The following is an 18,328-nucleotide window of genomic DNA, read 5'->3' as shown; positions in this document are numbered from 1 at the left end:
TTGAACATGAGATTTGGGCAGACACAGAGATCCAAGCTGTATCAGTACTCTTCAAGCTTATGGAGACACAGAAGCAAACAAGAAAGTCCCACTTCCTGCTCTGATGAAGCTTACACTCTAGAGAAGGAAAAGAAAATAGGCAAGGAAATTTATGTATGAACAAACGTTGAGGAACACCACACAGTATAAGGAAGCTAAAACTGTATGACCTGAGAGAGAGACTGGGTCAGAGTGGGGGCTGGACTTTAAATTGGTGGTGAAGGACAGACTCAGAGGAGGTGGTGCTTGAACTGAACCTACATGACAGTAGGATTCAGGTGGGTCAAGATCTGGAGGCAGAGAGCACAAAGCATGCTGTAGCAGGGCAAGTAAAGGTTTTGAGAAACAAAGAGAAAGTTAGTTTGGCTGGAGCCCAGTACATGAAAGTAGAAGCCAGGTCAAGTAGGGCCTTCAAATCCACTCATTTCTCACCACCTGCTATGAACCAAATGTGTGTCTCCCCAGAATTCCTATGTTGAAGCCCTAATTTCTAATGTAATGATATTTGGAGATGAGGCCATTAGAAGGTAATTGGAGTTAGATGAGGTCATGGAAGTAGGGGTCTCATGATGGAATTAGTGTCCTTATAAGAAGAGATGCCATTTAACTGAAGCTCTCTCTCTTCACCATGTAAGGACACAGAAGGATGGAGGCTGTCTGCAAGCCAGGAAGAGAGTCCTCACCAGACACTGAATCTGCCAGTTCCTTAATCTTGGACTTCCCAGCCTCCAGAATTGTTAGAAATTGATGTCTATGGTCTAAGCCATTCAGTCTGTGCTATGTTGTTACGGCAACCTGGGCCAACTAAAATACCGTCTGAGTAACCTTGGGCAAATCAGAGGCTAAACCTTGGTTGCCTCATTTGGAAAAAGGAAACGTCTATGTTCACATCATAGTTTATTGGCATAATTAAATGCAATTATGTATTTGAGGTCTTGAATTCAATACCTGGGATATACTAAATACTCAAAAATTCTGATATTATCAACAAATTCTGCAGGAACAAATGTCATTGACGACAACAATCGCAGAAACTTTCTGAGGAGTTGTTTTGTTGTGTGTTAGCAAAACCACTCCTGGCGGTATCCCACAGCGCAGAGGGGAAGATGCTGCATGAGTCATGAGGTCACTGAGGTGCAGACCACACTGTGGCTTTGGCAATGGGTCTGCACATGAAGTGCCAACAATTACTCTGGAAAGGGAACAAATTGAATGATGATTTATTAAAAATGATTGCATGAGAAAATTGTCTGAAAAAAAGAGAAAAGGTCAGAAAAAAAGATTTGTAGCTTTTCATTGCCTTCTACTGATTTGAATCTGACAATCACAGGAAGTGGTAATTGCCGTTCTGTTTGTTTCACCTAATCAGTGATTTCAGTTTTCACCTAGTGGAAGAAAAAGAGAAGTTCCTAGCATTCTATGGGGAGAGGTAAGCAGTCTACTGTAGGAACAAAGATATCACTTAGCAACGGAATTTCTGCATATACTCGTGGATTCTCCTTTCTATAGTTTGTAGTCCTGTATTTTAAAGGAGAAATAATCATGACAATATTTCTAGCATAATATACTCTGCTGTTTAGAGGTTCATCCAAAAAAAAAAATCTTTTATGGGCTCTGCAACATACCCAGCACTATCTGAGAGGCAATCAGGCTCACAGTGAGGTCACTGTCCTCAGGTAGCAGCTGCAGAGAGGCTTCTCATAGCAGCACCAGGAGATGCAACTCCATCCTTATCCAGGGCTAAGCACTGGCCACTAAAGATAGCAAGATAGCAAGTCAACACTCACAGGTTTCCTGAAAACCACCCATGAACATTCTGTTATAATACTCACCTTATAGTCAGGGTATATGTGTTAAGAGTCTTGATCAAGCCACTGAACAAGTTGTAATTGGATGAATCATTTAATCTCTCTTGATTTTATTTACAGTCTCTGTCAAACATACAGGGATGGCTTTTTCCTCTTTTATGTCTGTGGCCATATAATTCTTTCCTCCTCCTTCTCCTCTTTATTCTTTCTTCCTCTTGTTCTTCTTCTTCTTTTCTTTTCCATGGAAGAGGTTACTGCTTTGAAATAAGAAACAGAGAGATTAGAAATTTCTTCTTTAAACAACTACTTTGGAGAAAGTGGGTTAGAACCGGTTGGAGTGGACCCTGCCCTCCACTAACGCTGGAGGAGAATGTGACGGACAGATGGATAATTTTGGGTGGCGGCTGGTGGCAGATAATTCTCAGCAGGCATAAACCCACCAGCAACCTCTCCTCAGAAAATCACCCGATGTTTAGTCATAAACACAGGGCTGGGTTCTCTTGATTTTTTTCCATCATAGTGACAAGGAGACCAATCAATCTACATCATTTTAATTTATTAAAGGGCCCCAGGGGAAGGAGTTGGTCTCGCTGACTGCACTGCAGGATGGTGTAACAGCCAAGCCCCTCCAGCAGCTGGCTGTGATCCGTATTGACTTGGTAATAATCTGCTGCATGCAGCTGGCTGGAATAGATTAGAATGGCGAGCTTGGACTGATTAATCAAGGAAAGAGAAATATGCCACCCTATCGGAGCGTCCTTCGGGACCGCCAGAGTCACATCTGTCATCCTGATTCCTGTTGTGCCCAGGGCTGCTTTATTTGCAGGTTAGTTTACGTTTCCAAGGTGGCGTTTGACACAGCTGGAGAGACCTTATCCCACTGCTACAGATCTGCATTTCTCCATAAAGCACCTGACTGATTTACGTATTCCAAGAGTCTGGGATTTGTGTTCTCTTCACCCATTTTGCCACAGAAAAGGAATGCAAATGAATGAGCTGGGTCCTCCTGCCTGGAGTTTATCTGGCTTGAGTATTAGCGTGTACAGAGAAATTAGTTCACATTTTAAAAATGCGAATTCTCACAGTACTCATGGACTCTGTGTTGATGAAGGCCATGAAAGTTGACCAGTCAGCTAGCCAGATAGCTAGAAAGATTATAAAGAGACTCTAATCTAGAAAAGAGAATAGAATAATAATCCACAGAGTACAAATCCAATATGTGAAGATACCATGTGAAAAGTTGCTGAAATTCACAAGTGGTAAGAGAAATGCAAATTAAAAGAATCCTAAATATCACCTTATACCCATCAGACAGGCAGCATAACATCAAAAAGTGTTATAATATCTATCGCTGGCAAGGATTTGGACAAAAGAATGTATCTTCCTCATGCCATTGCAGATGTAGTGTTTTTGGAAAGTAATCAGGCCCCTGCTTATTCCAATTATAATTCCCTATAAACTTTGACCCAGCAGCCCTGCTTTGGGGGTTTATTTAATACAAACATAATATATGAGAACGCTTATTGCATGGTAGTGATGAAAAGCTGGAAACAATGTTAATCTATCGGTTAAAAAAAATGACTGAAAAGAAGACTACACGGCACGAGTGAGATACATTGCAGTTGATAAAAAGAAGAACTTGGAACAGTACCAGTCAATTTGGAAATAATTCCACTTATTGATGTGAGAAAGGTAAACAGTCAGTAAAGTGTGTACAGTCTAAATCCATTTTTCTGAAAGCAAATGATGACAGGCACCTTACATATGTCTCTGTGTGGGTGTGTATATGCCACTATATACTTAGTGTGCATGGGGAAAAAAAACTATGGATAGAATCACATTTGTTACAAAAATGCTCTAAAAAGCTTATTTGGTATAATCATATTAATGGATTTATGCAAAGGTTCTTCTATGTGTACACATGTGAAAGTATTTATGCTAAAGTACTTACAGGTCTAAACACGTAACTTAAAAATTTATAAGAATGACAGGCACATGAATAACATTCCTATTGTAAATGTCTCAAGGAAAACCACATTCAATAATAAAATACAATGTCGAATTTGAGTATGAGCTCTCCTGAAAGCAGAGAGAAGCCAGGAAACCCAGGAGGTTCTGGGATATTTGCTGACATATTCAAATCTGCTCGCATTACCTCCCTCAGTTGATACCTTCATTGGCTCTTCATTATTCAAAAGAAAGAGTTCAGGTTTCTTAATATCACATATCACTTGGAATAAGTTGCTAGTCTTACTTTCCACCCTCATCTCCCAACACACCATATTTCTCACTGTTCCCTGAACAGATTTTACTCTCATAACTCTTCCCTCCTTCCCAACATGAAAAAACCCTGTGATCCTCAAAAGTCATATGAAATGCCCCCATCTCTACAAAGTTACCCAATGGGTTCCAGGCCTTATACTACCTGCACTTTAAATGCCGCTAACGTTTTAGAGTCTCCCTATTCTTTTAAGGGATAAGTCCATGAACAGTAGATATGCACTGCACAGGTCCACTTATCTGCAGCTTGCTTTTTCAACCAAACAGAGTGAAAACATCCAATTGGAGGAATGTGAAATCTGCATATGCAGACGGACGACTTCTCCTGTCCATGGGTTCCGCAGGGCCTAGTGCAGAACTTGGTATGTGCAAATTTGAGCACACAAGGACAGTCCCAGAACCAGTACCCCACGTATACAGACAGACAACTGAAATACATTTTTAATGCTTTGGAAAAATATATAGGCCAATAGTGATAAACACTGTTAATCTTTTGCCTGGTATCTTTTTTATTAACCTATACATAGGCTTCTCAGAAAACGGGATTATGTTCTAAGACCCCTAGTGATATCTGAAACCTTGGATAGTACCAAACTCCATATATAATATGTACAAGTTAGTTTTTCCTTCTACACAATTTCACAGATAGAATATTTGTTCTTGCGATAGAACAAATATTAGATCTTACAACCTCCATTTACAATTTTTTTTCTTTCTTTACGAAGTAGAGAACTTTCACCTTTTCACTTAAAGGAAGCACTTTATGGCTCATCTTTGGCATGTCTGCATTGCCAGTATCACTATTCTTGCACTATGTGGCCATTATTAAGTACAATAAGAGTGCCTTGAAAACAAACTCTGATACCTTGACAGTCAATCTGATAACACCACTGCTAAGAGACTAAAGGGCATGCGCTGTAGACAGTGTGGTCACACTGGACAAAGGGATGATTCACTTCCTGGGTAAGAGGAGGCAGCATGGCCGAGATGTCACTTTGCTACTCAGAACAGATAGCAATTTGTAACTTAGGAATTGTTTATATCTGGAATTTTCCATTTGATATGGACTGACATGGACTTCCGGTAACTGAAATCACCAAAATAAAAACTCTGGATAAGGGAAGACTACTGTGTACATATATCTTTGTAATTTTTTCACTCAACTACATACATTGAACATATTTCTTTACATCAGACATTTCTTCGTAGCATAATACTGAATGACTATATAGTATTCCATTGTAGAGGTAAATTAACTCTACATAAAACATAAAATGGTAAAATTACTCCACTAAACTTTTATTGTTGAATTTTTAACAGTCTCTAGTTGTTCCTGATTATTATTAATATACACAATAATATGGCTATTGTTGCCCTTAAATGTTTGTACACATCTTTCTTTTCTTTCTTAGGATAAGTAACTAGAAGTGGAAGTCCTAGAACAACAAGCCTGATTATTATAATATTTTTTAATATTTATATATGAGAAGGTTAATTTCCCACATCCTTGCATAAGCTTTTGCCAATAGTTCACAGTTTTATTTTTTATAGCAGAATTTTTTTGTTTTTTTCTTTGAGACAGGATCTCACTCCGTTGCCCAGGCTGGAGTGCAGTGTACGATCTCAGCTCACTGCAACCTCCAGTTCCTGGGTTCAAGCCATTCTTGTGCCTCAGCCTCAAAAATGGGACTATAGGTGTGCACCAACACACCTAGTTAATTTTTGCCATTTTTTCACAGAGACAGTTTTGCCATGTTGGCTAGGCTGCTCTCGAACTTCTGGCCTCAAGTGATCCATCTACTTTGGCCTCTCAAAGTGCTGGGATTACAGGTGTGAGTCACCATGCCCAGCTACAGCAAAATTTTAATTTACTGGAATTTATTTGGGCTCATGATGTGTCTGAGAGAGGCTCCAGTCAACTTCTTAAAAGCTACCATATCGTAAAAGATTATTCATTCATTCAACAAATACTTACAAATGGTCCTCTTTGTGAAAGGCTCTGTTCTAAGAGCTAGGGAAATAGAAAACTAAAACTCCATTGTATTAGTCGTTTTTACACTGCTGTAAAGATACTACCTGAGACTGGGTAATTTATAAACAAAAGAGGTTTAATTGACTCAGAGTTTCACACGGCTGGGGAGGCCCTGTGAAACTTACAATCATGGCAGAAGGCAAAGGGGGACCAGGCACCTCTTCACAAGGTGGCAGGAGAGATAACAAGCAAGAAAGGAGCTACCAAACATGTATAAAACCACCAGACCTTGTGAGAACTCACTCACTATCATGAAAACAGCATGGGAGAAATCACTCCCAAGATTGAATCCCTCCTTCCTTCGACACATGGGGATTACAACTCAAGATGAGATTTGGGTGGGGATACAGAGCCAAACCATACTATCCACCTTTATAGAACTTGTGTTTAAATGGAAAAAGATAAGCAAATGAATAAAAACAATTAATTATGTGGTCAGGCACAGTGGCTCACACCAGTAATCCCAGCACTTTGGGAGGCCAAGGCAGACAGATCGCTTGAGCTCAGGAGTTTGAGACCAGCCTAGGCAACATGGCGAAACTCTGTTTCTACAAATAAAAAAAAATACAAAAACTAACCAGGTGTTGTGGCATGTGCCTGTAGTCTTGGCTACTTGGGAGACTGAGGTAGAAAGGTTACCTGAGCCCTGGATGTTGAGGCTGAAGTGTGCTATGATTGCTCACTGTCCAGCTTGGGCAACAGAGCAAAAGCCTGTCTCCAAACAAACCAAAAAACTAATTACATGAGATGGTTATAATTACTATGAGAAAAGGCAGAGAAGCGAGATGGGGTGGCAGAGTGGGGGAAAGACATCTTGGGTGTGCTTCAAAGAAAGGGCCAAAGAAAAGGGGAGCTCAGTGTGAATTTCAGGGTTAAAGACGTTTAGGCAGAAAAAGTGCAAAAGCACAGTCCCTGGGGCAGGAGCGACTTGGACGTCTGTGTGACTGAAGCGGAGTGCCCAGAGGTCGAGGGAAAACCATGGGCCACAGTCAGACACCCAGGAGTAGAATCTGACTCTGATGCTTTATTTGATCTTTTTATTTTCTGAGCTGCTGAACAAATAACAGTATTTCTTTTTTCAAAGAATGTAAACATGAGAAAAGGTAGTTCTGGGAAAAGATGTTCTACTGTGATGTTTTCATAATCTGTTTGTTCCAATCCTTGTTTCTTTGCATCCTTATTTAGTTCTGTAGCTGTCTTCCCTCTTGGGATATGGCTTAAGACAACAACCTTCAAACTCTACACTCAGCAAAGATGCAACAGAGGCACCTCTGTTAACAAAGCAGACCCAGAAGACTCCTGTGCTGGGAGAGAAAGTGCCAGCTGTCAGCCTGCTGCCAAGTCATTGAGGGAAAGGCTCTGGGACCACGGTGGTCACTGTTTCCATGCATAGCCCATATCAGACCCTGTCTGCCATCCCGAGCAGGGCCTGGTGTCTGGTGCTTCCTGCCTGCTGCCTCTGCCCACACATGGTGATCACAAACACACAGAACACCAGCCCCCATCACAGCTTCTGAGCTTCTTCGCAAAGCCATGGTGAAGATCCAGTGACACTTGCTGCCCACATTCCTCTAAATCCACATTGCCTCCCTCCATGCCCTCATGAAGTCGGAGACCTGCCAGGCTTATTTTCTAGTCCGGTTAGGATGAAGTGAAGAAACTGATGGGAACCAGCAGATGGTGAGGAAAGCAATCCCTAGCTGCACTCATTTCTCATTAGCATAAGACACTCCCACCAGTGCCATGACAGTTTACAAACACTGTGGCAACAACTGGGAAGTTACCACCCCTTTCTGTGGCAATGACCCAGAAGTTACCACCCTTTTCCTAGAAAGTTCTAAATAAACTTCCCCTCAATTTACATTAACCCACCCCTTTATTTGCATGCAATTTGAAAGTGGGCATAAATATAATTGCCAAAGCACGAAGTGGGCATAAATATAATTACTCTGCCTGTATTACCTATGAGTTAGCCCTGCTCTGCAAGGAGTAGGACCATTCAATAAAAGATTGCTGTAGCAGGCCCAGTGGCTCACACCTGTAATACCAGCACTTTGGGAGGCCGAGCGGGGTCAATCACTTGAGGTCAGGAGTTTGAGATAGGCCTGGCCAACATGGTGAAACCCCATCTTGTAAAAATACAAAAATTAGCTGGGTGTGGTGGTGCATGCCTATAATTCCAGCTACTCAGGAGGCTGAGGCCAGAAGATCACTTGAACCTGGGAGGAGGAGGAGGAGACCATGCCACTGTGCTCCAGCCTACGTGATGGAGCAAGATTGTCTTAAAAAAAAAAAAAAAGATTGCTCTCTAACATTCATGGCTTATCCTTGAGTTATTTCCTGGGCAAAGCCAAGAACCCTCCCTGACTAAGCCACAATTTGGGGGCTACTCTATCCTGCATCACTTGCAAGCCTCCTTTACTGACTAAATATGAGCTCATATCTAAATGAGCTGGTAGCTAAATCTGTGCTGCCAGCCCCTGGGACAGCTACCTGGTCGAAGCCCTCAGTGCTCACCAGATCACACTGGCTCTTCTTCCTAATTCCAAGCCATCCATTTCACTTCCTCTTCCTTGCCACAAAACTTGCTCCACCCAGCCATTGCCATCCTTGGCAATATGACCAAGTGGCCTCTAGCTAATCTGCTCAATCCATTCTCTGCAAGGCAGTCAGGGGATCTTTCTGAAAGGCAAATCTGATCATATCACCCTTCTACATCACTTAGGATAAAATCCAAAATTCTTCATGTGGTTGGCAAGGGCCTGTGTGATTTTTTTCTCACCTGCTTCTTAACTTAATATGGCTTACCTCTCTTCCTGGTTTTCTAAACTCCAGCAGTTTTGTCTTTTTCTTTTCTTTTGTTTTTTAGCTGTCAGACAGGCCAAGTTTCTTCCCACTTCCCAGGTTTCATATGCATATCCTCTACCCAAAACATGCTTCCTGCTGCCCACCTCCCCTCCATAACTCCCACACAGATATGTGTTCTCAATCAACATGACTCTTCCCTAGAAACACCCTCCCTCAAACTTGCATCAGTTAGATACCCCTATATGGCTTCTTGGCACCCTGTGCTTTTATTTTATGATACTTAGCAAAATGGTCATTGGGTTATTGTGCATCTATTTATTTACACCTGCATCACAAATTCCATGACTGCAAAGACTCATTCTTTCCTTCCACCATGTGTTCCCAACACCTAACACAATGCCTGGCACATAGTAAGTTGTCAATAAATATTTGCAAGGTGGCTTAAGGGGCTGAAAATCTGTAGGTGGGGTGAATGAATGCACAAAGCTACCTACTTTAAATTTACCCCTAACACGAACACACAGTCAAGGCCCTCTCCAAAACTGAAAGATAATTTTAATGAGTTTAAAAATATTAAACTGTGTCTGAAGTTGAATTTTCTCTTAGTTTTTCTCTGCAGCAAAATAAAGGACACTGAAAAAAGTATAGCTTTTCCACAATGTATATATAATTCTCAAAGTGATTTAAAAAAAAAAAAGAAGAAGAAAGTATAGCTATAGACTTAGAAAGCGATATTTTATTGTGGGATATTATTTATATAGTACTCTAAATCAGACATTTTACCTCTTTAGGACCATTTGCAAATATTGCAAATATCTAATAGAAGATTGAAATAATAATGGCAGTTGTTTCATTAGTCATTTAAAACATTCTAGTCAGCCTAAATGCCAGTTGTTTTGTCCGATAAACAAGAAAGTAATGCCTCTTCCTACTGAAAATCAAGGCTACAAATTTTAAAATTATTTCACAGTGTGTGGACAGCTAAGTTATGCTGCAGATATATGACTATGAAGACACAGGGTGCCTTAAACTAATTCTCAAAACCAAGCACATTAAATTAGTTCTGGATCTTTCTTGCTCTGTTTTGCTCCTAGCTCTTATTTCAAGCCTTAAAAGGCATTATCCCACACTGCTGGGATATTATGGAACCATTCCGTGAAACTGCAGGCCTTCTTTATGGTGGATGAGCTCAATGGAAAGTAAGTGGATTTACTTTGCATTTAAGTAAATAGCATGCCAAGTGGTGTATTAGTTTGTTTTCACACTGCTGATAAAGACATAACCAAGACTGGGAAGAAAAAGAGTTTTAATGGACTTACAGTTCCACATAGCTAGGGAGGCCTCACAATCATGGCGGAAGGAAAGGAGGAGCAAGTCATGTCTTACATGGATGATAGCAGGAAAAGAAAGAGCTTGCACAAGGAAACTCTTCTTTTTTAAAAAAAAAATCAGATCTCATGAGACTTACTATCAGGAGAACAGCAGAGGGAAGACCTGCTCCAATAATTCAATTACCTCCCATGGGTCCCTCCCACAAACATGGGAATTCAGGAAGTGATTTGGGTGGGGACATAGACAAACCATATCAAGTGGCCTTCTGTGCATCAAAATGTGATTCCTCCAGTGACTCTGATCCTTTTCCCAAAAATGAATAGGTTTAATGAGCTTTCAGTCAGACCACTACTAAATTCTCAAATATAGCAACTATTCTAGCCCTTATCTTAGTGTGTCTGCATTCTCCCCTTTCTTGCGCTGTAATTTTGTATTTTTTCCTTTATTAAGTGTTGTGTTTATATCTTTGGCTTAAAAATTCTTAAGGTCTTTTTTTCTGGAAAAAAGTTTAAAATAATCAATGTAATATATTAAAATTTTTATCTTATTATTACTTTTTTCTTTTGGGGGGACAGGATCTTGCTCTATTGCCCAGGCTGGAGTGCAATAGTGCAACATAATCTTTGCTTTGGAGCGAGCCAGCAAACTGAAGAAAAACATGTAAGGGAATCCTTCTGGGAAACAATCAAGTATGTATTAAAAAGCCTAAAATATAAAAGACATGTTAATAGGAAGAGTAAAAGAAGCTTCAGAAGAAAATACAATAAATGAAAAGGAGGTCAGGCATGGTGGCTCACACCTGTAATCCCAGCACTTTGGGAGGCCAAAGCAGGAGGATCAGTGAGCCCATGAGTTCAAGACCAGCCTCAGTAACATGCAAAACCCCATCTCCACTAAAAATACAAAAATTAGTCAGGCATGGTGGTGTATGCCTGTAGTGCCAGCTATTTGAGAGGCTGAGGCGGGAGAATCACTTGAGCCCAGGAACTCAAGGCTGCAGTGAGCCATGATCATTCCACTGTACTCCAGCCTGGGTGACAGGGCAAGACCCTGTCTTAAATAAACAAATGAATTGATAGACAAATATGTAAATGAATAAAGGGGAAAATATATTTAAAGAAATAAAGATTGAGAATGTTTTATTATGAAAGAAAGATCACAGAATGTGAAAGTAACAGAATAGATAAGAAAAACTCACACTTTACTAAATTTAAGACCATCAAAGTAAAAGAAGTGCTTCCTGAGAAAAAGAAACAAAAATCAAATCGATGTTAGAATTTTCACCAATGATATTGGATGACACTAGGCTAATATTTTTTAACATGCTAAAGAAAAAAATAAAATTGAACCTAGAATATTTTCACCCAGTTGAGCTATTAAGTGCAATAAAAACATTCTCAAGTATACAATTGCCTCAGAAGGATGAACACAGAGACTGTCTTTGAAATCACTCTTGGAGGAAATATTCCAGCAAACAAGAATGCACCCAGGAGGCACAAAGAAATCTACTGTACAGAGGAAGTAAAGATGAGTAAATAACCAAAGACTATTTGTGGTTTTATTTATTTTTTATTTTTTATTTTTTTTTTTGAGACAGAGTTTCACTCTTGTTTCCCAGGCTGGAGTGCAATGGCGCGATCTCAGCTCACCGCAACTTCTGCCTCCCGGGTTCAGGCAATTCTCCTGCCTCAGCCTCCTGAGTAGCTGCGATTACAGGCACGCGCCACCATGCCCAGCTAATTTTTTGTATTTTTAGTAGAGATGGGGTTTCACCATGTTGACCAGGATGGTCTCGATCTCTTGACCTCGTGATCCACCCACCTCGGCCTCCCAAAGTGCTGGGATTACAGGCTTGAGCCACCGCACCAGCATACCAGAGGAAGGCCAAGGTAGAATAACTGGATAAGAACTGAAAATGACTAGTGTGATGGGAATCAGCAATGTAGCATTTCTGTACTTTTGAAATACTTTCGTATTTTTCGTCATGATGCTAGGTTCATGGTTCCCAAAACTTGAGTGCATTAGATTGACTTGAAAGTGAGAATTCAATGGACAGGCAGATGGAACAAAAGGGAAGAACAATATGGGCTGGTGGCTGTAATTTAGTTTTAAAATCCTTAACATTTTGATAATTTTTAGATTTGTAAATCTAGAGAATAACCTTACACTTCTGCAAAAAAAAAAAAAAAAAAATACCATCATGTTAGGGCCACGGTAGCTGGAATTGACATCAGCTGTAGATGTCTGACTTCCTTTCTCCCTTATCTAAATTCTAAGCATAGTAAGTGCTGAGGAAACCTCATAGTATTTCATCTTAACCCATTAGTATAAAGATTTGCATTGTAGAGTTATCAATTTCCTCTGTGAGGATCATTCCCTAAATCATTGTAAGCCATCACTATATCTGTTAATCAGATTGAATCAGGTTTCAAACACAAGACATCAGTCCTAAGGTGAAAATGTCACACAGGCAGGGTCATCATAATGTGGCTTCATCCTTCATTTTTAAATTTTACACGATAGGGGTACCATTGGATATTTTTCTTCAAGCCAGAAAAATAATACTTTTGTGTGATGTACTTATAATAAGCTTTCTGATGCCACAGAGAAATGCAAAAATGTAGCTTTAGTCCACAGCACTGAAACAGAATATTTACATTGTCTGTATGAGAGTTCATTTTTTAACTTGCAAAATATTTTGAGGTTCAACCCCACACTTAAATTCTATTAGCTAACATTTTAGACTAGTTTATTACCTAAAAAAGTAACCCATACTTAATGAAGAATACCTAGAAAATACAAGAGTAGAAAAAGGCAAAAGTTAATGCTAACCATTCAACATTTTTCTTCATTCCCTTGAATTTTTCGTTAGCGCTGTCATTGAAAGCAATATTAAGTAGTATACGAAATAGAGCTAAGATTCAGATTCTCTTCGGCAAGTTTCCAGCCCATCACCTACTTTTGGGATCTTGGATGTGCCATCTGACTTCTCTAAGTCTCGGAGAGTTTATCTTTCAGAGGGTAGTGATTATAATGTTACTTGCCTCATTAAATTGATGTGTGGATGAAGTGAGAAGAGGCAGTGAAGCATTTAACTTCTGGTGCTCAGAAAATGTTCAGTTAATGCTTAATAACATTAATACAATTATTACTTAGAAGCTTGATAAAAGTAAGAATTCCTGGTGATTGTGCCTCGTAGCCCAAATTTCTCCTGAATCTTCTCACTAAACCTAAGTCAGTGATTATGACCAAATTTGTAGTGAAAGACATTGTTGACATTAAAAGCATTATTTTTTGTTTTCTATTTCAAAGTAGAAATTTCTATATATTAACTTTGAAGACTACCAGAGTAAAGGTACCTGAAACTGCATTTCAGGTCATTTAAGTGGAATATTCTCTTTAAAAAAAAACTGAGATGTGATTCATGCACAATGAAAAGTACAGGTTTTAGGTGTTCAGTCATTCAAAGAGTTTTGACAGTTGTGTGTATCCAAGTAACAAGATATAGAACACTTCCATCCCCCATAAAATAATTCCCCTGTGTTTCTTTCAGTCTACTCTACCCTGCTGAGCATTCATTGTGCAAGTGTCAACCACTGTCTGTGTTCAATCTATATGTCTTAGTTTTGTCTATATTTGGATTTCATATACATGGCTTTAGATAGTATATACTCTTTTGTGTATCTGGCTTCTTTTGCTTAGCATAATGCATTTGAGAGTCATCAAATCTCAAAATTAGACTTATCATCCATGATACTTTCAATTATTCAAAGTTTAGCTCACAGAGGAAAGAGGGTCAAAAATGTACACGACATAGATTGGAAAGACCTGATTTGAAATTCTGACTCTCTTTAGTTGTGCAACTTGAACAAATGATGTTATCTCACTACTGGTTATTTGGACAAATTGCTCTAAACCTAAAGGTTCTTCACTTAAAATGAAATACTCATTTCATAAGGTTGTTGTCAAAATTAAGATAAAATGAGTGAAAACAAGTCATTAGACACACAATGGTTGTTCTGAAAAACCTTTGTTCAATATGAATACAGCAGGCCAGTCAAAGATATTGACTAATTACATCTCCTTAGCGACCAACCACAGCAGAGATAAAAAGACACAGAAACTGGTTTTCTCCATAAATAAGGTTTATGAGATAAACCTTATTTTCTCCCCTGGAATATGGTTTTGAGGTTTTAAAAAGATTATGTATAAGAATATATAATCTCAGAATTAAGACAAACAACCAACCAATTAAACAGATAAAACCAGAGGCAAGGATCGGGCTGGGATTCCTGTGTGTTTCATTGTGGGAATCCTGACCATTTCCATTTGTTTTTCCTCAGGAAAGATGGAATTAATTTTAGAGGTTTAAAGATTAATTAATTCCTGTTACATTAAAATATCATGGTGTTCTTCAGAAAGATGTTATGACTCAAACAAAAATTTTTTCAAGAGAATAAAGCAGAACCAGTGTATCTCATGGTGATAAAACAAAACTATACACAAAGAAACATCATTTTTCTGCCTGCTTCAATCAACTAACAGAAATTCTTATACACATCAATTATTTTACAGTGTGGGACAATTAAATAATTTAACAATCATTTCTCATTAATTGTGCTGTTCTTTGAGAAATATGGGGCTTATCCTGGAAGACTCCATTACCACGAAAAAATTAAAAAATCAGCTAAGCATGAGGGTGCATGCCTCCAGCTACTCAGGAGGCTAAAGTAGGGGGATCACTTGAGCCCAGGAGGTAGTTTGCAGTGAGCTGAGATCACACCACTGCACTCCAATGTGCATGACAGAGTGAGACCCTGTCTCAAAAAATAAATTGGGGTTTTGAACCACTGTAAAAGCTACTTTGGGAATGAAAGCAGTCTTTGAATATATTGAACATTTAGACACCTTGGTGTATATGGAGATTTTGTTATTATCTTGTTTGATGTGACAGCTGCAGGTACCATTTATCTGAGACATTTCTCCATTGATTATGCTTAGACTAGGCAGCTTTTAGTGAAAAATAAAATCATCTTTCTTCTTGTGGTGAATTTTACATGAACAGAAGCAGATAATACAAATCAGCTCTTTCCCAATATTTCCAAATAGTGTTGACCTTATAGACATCTAATTATAATTTACCTTTAAAACCATAATGAACCTATTAGGAAGCTATAGCATAGATAAAGACATGAAAGTAATTTCTCTCAAATAAGATGGGCAAAGTTAAGGAAAATATGCCCCTGATTAAAATACTTTGATCGCTTCAGTTTTTAGATTTCATATATATTTTTCATTTATCTATAAAATACTTCTACAATATAGGTAGAGTTTAAACTGTGGTTTACACTATATGAAGAAACTTGGACTAAGAGTTTTTGGATGACTAACATGAGAAGAAATGATTATTTTTCTCAGATGTTACCACTATCTCAAATTTGTATTGCCCCTTATTGTGTATGAAACACTTAGACAGATGTTATCAGCTAAGGCAGAAACTCAAACCAGTCTCATCCAAAAATAAGGGAATTCACTGATTCCTATAACTAGAAAAATCAGATGACAGAATCCAGACTGAATCCGACTCCATGCAGCCTAGGTATTTTGCTTCTTTTATTTGGCTTAGCACTCCTGCTCTTTGTTCTCACTTCCTCCCTTCTTTGCAGATGGGCTTCCTCCATGTGGCTGGAAAGGTATCACTTCCCTCCAGTACCCAGACTGCAAATGCCAGGGCAGTCTTCCTCATCTGCTCCAGCTGAAAACTCCTGAGGCCCAGTTTGGGTCACATCACAATTCTAGAACCATTTTCTGAGACTTGAAGTATAGGAGTGCCAACTGGCTCATGTAGGCCCAACTGTCCCAATGTGCTAGTGGGGGACAGTGCACATGACTGGCCACATGTGTTGGAAGAGGATAAAAACCTCAAGAAAATATTAAGCATTGGCCAGGCACGGCAACCTGCAATCCCAGCACTTTGGAAGGTTGAGGCAGGTGGATCACTTGGGGTCAGGAGTTCGAGACCAGCCTGGCCAACATGGTGAAACCGTGCCTCTACTAAAAATGCAAAAATTAGTTAGGCGTGGTGAGACATGCCTGTAGTCCCAGCCACTCTCTGAAGGCTGAGGCAAGAGAATCACCTGAACCTGAGAAGCAGAGCTTGCCGTGAGCCAAGATCGCGCCATTGCACTCCAGCCTGGGCAACAGACTAAGACTCTGACTCAAAAAAAAAAAAAAAAAAAAGAAAGAAAGAAAGAAAGACAATATTAAGGGTTATATTTGCGAATCATAAAGATTTCCTGTATGTTAACACAGAAATAAAGACTGCTCAATGGGCCAGGTTAGAACATCTAGAAATAGATGCATGTATAAATCAAGATTTATTATACAATTTTTCTGGAAATTCAGATAAGTGGGAGAAAGGATGAACTATTTAATAGGAAACATGAAAACTGCGTTGATGATATAAAAACCTTAGCCTGTGGGATCCAACACTATCTCCGCATAGACAGTGTCAGAACTGAGTTACACGTTAGGACGTCGAGCCTGGAGTCTGCTGGAGAATTAATTGTTCCATATGTGGAGAAAACCACACACATCTAGTCACAGAGCAGTCTTGTATCGAATGTTGAGAGAACAGAAGAAAAAATCAGCCAGTTTGTTTTTGTTTTTGCTTTGCCCCATCTCCTATACCAACCTTGTTCATTTTTAAGCCTGAAATTTTTGAACTTCAGTTTCTTTTTGTCCAAAATGGCACTCAATATACAGCATGAAAAAATTAATACCACCTGCACACATTAACTGTGGGCATTTCTTCTGTGTGGTTGAAAAGTGAATTGTTTTTATTTGTTTCTCTGTTTTTTATAAACTCTATAACTCACGCATGTTAGTTTTGAAACAATCACAAAAATGGAAGTAATCTTAAAAATGTATTAAAAATGCAAATAACTCTGCAAAAGGAAGAGACTACAGGAAAGAACCAACATGGAAAATTGTAGTTAACTCTGGAAGGTGAATATTGTTTTTTAATTGATCTCAGACATTTCCAACCCTTCCTGAGACTCCCCAGGAGGCCCTGAGTTAACACTGTCCTGTGCTAAAGCTTGCAGAGTGATACAGCAGATGCCCTTTGGTGGGCAGAGCTCTGGCTGCCCACAGCTCTGCCTGTTCACTGAGGTCTAAGAATGGTAACCCCAAGGCTCTACCTGCTGTTTCATCAGCCTTTCCTGGTGGCTGCATCAACTGGAAGACAAATTTTTTACTTTTTTTTTTATTTTCAAATTAATTTATCTTCTAATCACCTTTTCCTTTTATCCTTGCCGTCTGTTCCTCTTCCAAAGTAAGGCAGGAAATTCAAATACGAAGAAATGGGAACTATCGTCTTTTCTGGGAGGGGGATTCTGTTCCACCTTCTTTCGTGTTGCATCAAAAATAACAAAGTCAGTGATGTGCTGGGCACACTGTCTCAAAGCTGTAATCCCCGCATTTCAGGAGGCTGAGGTGCAACAATCTGTGGAGGCCAGGAGTTTAAGGCCAGCCAGCCAGAGCAACATAGCAAGACAAAAAATTAAAAAATTAGCCAGACATGCTGACAGGTGCCTAGTCCCAGCTACTCAGGAGGATGAGGTGAGAGGATAACTTGAACCCAGGAGTTCAAGATGGCACTCCAGCCTCAGTGACACAGAGAGACCCTGTCTCAAAAAAAAAAAAAAAAAAAGGGGTGGGGGGCAGTGATTACTGAGAACTGCTTTTTTTTTTTTTTAATCAAAATATTGGACATGCCATTTGGTATGTTGTCTGAAACAGTGTGGTTGAGCCTCGTGTTTAAACGTAAGACTTGCCAGAAATAAAAAATGAATTATCTCAGCAGTCAAGTCAAGTCTCCTGTGCTTTCTGCCTGGCGTGCACATGCCTGATGTTCAGAATCCAGGCTGTACTGCCACAGAGGAGAGATTTTTTTTGGTCCATTTTCTAATTACTCCTGTAATGCAAAAAGAATCCAGATACTTTATGGCTTCCATTGTTTCCATAC

The sequence above is a fragment of the Saimiri boliviensis genome, chromosome 13 (genome assembly GCF_048565385.1).
Source record: "Saimiri boliviensis isolate mSaiBol1 chromosome 13, mSaiBol1.pri, whole genome shotgun sequence".
Classification (NCBI taxonomy): Eukaryota; Metazoa; Chordata; class Mammalia; order Primates; family Cebidae; genus Saimiri; species Saimiri boliviensis.
Note: the sequence above shows the minus strand (reverse complement) of the source record.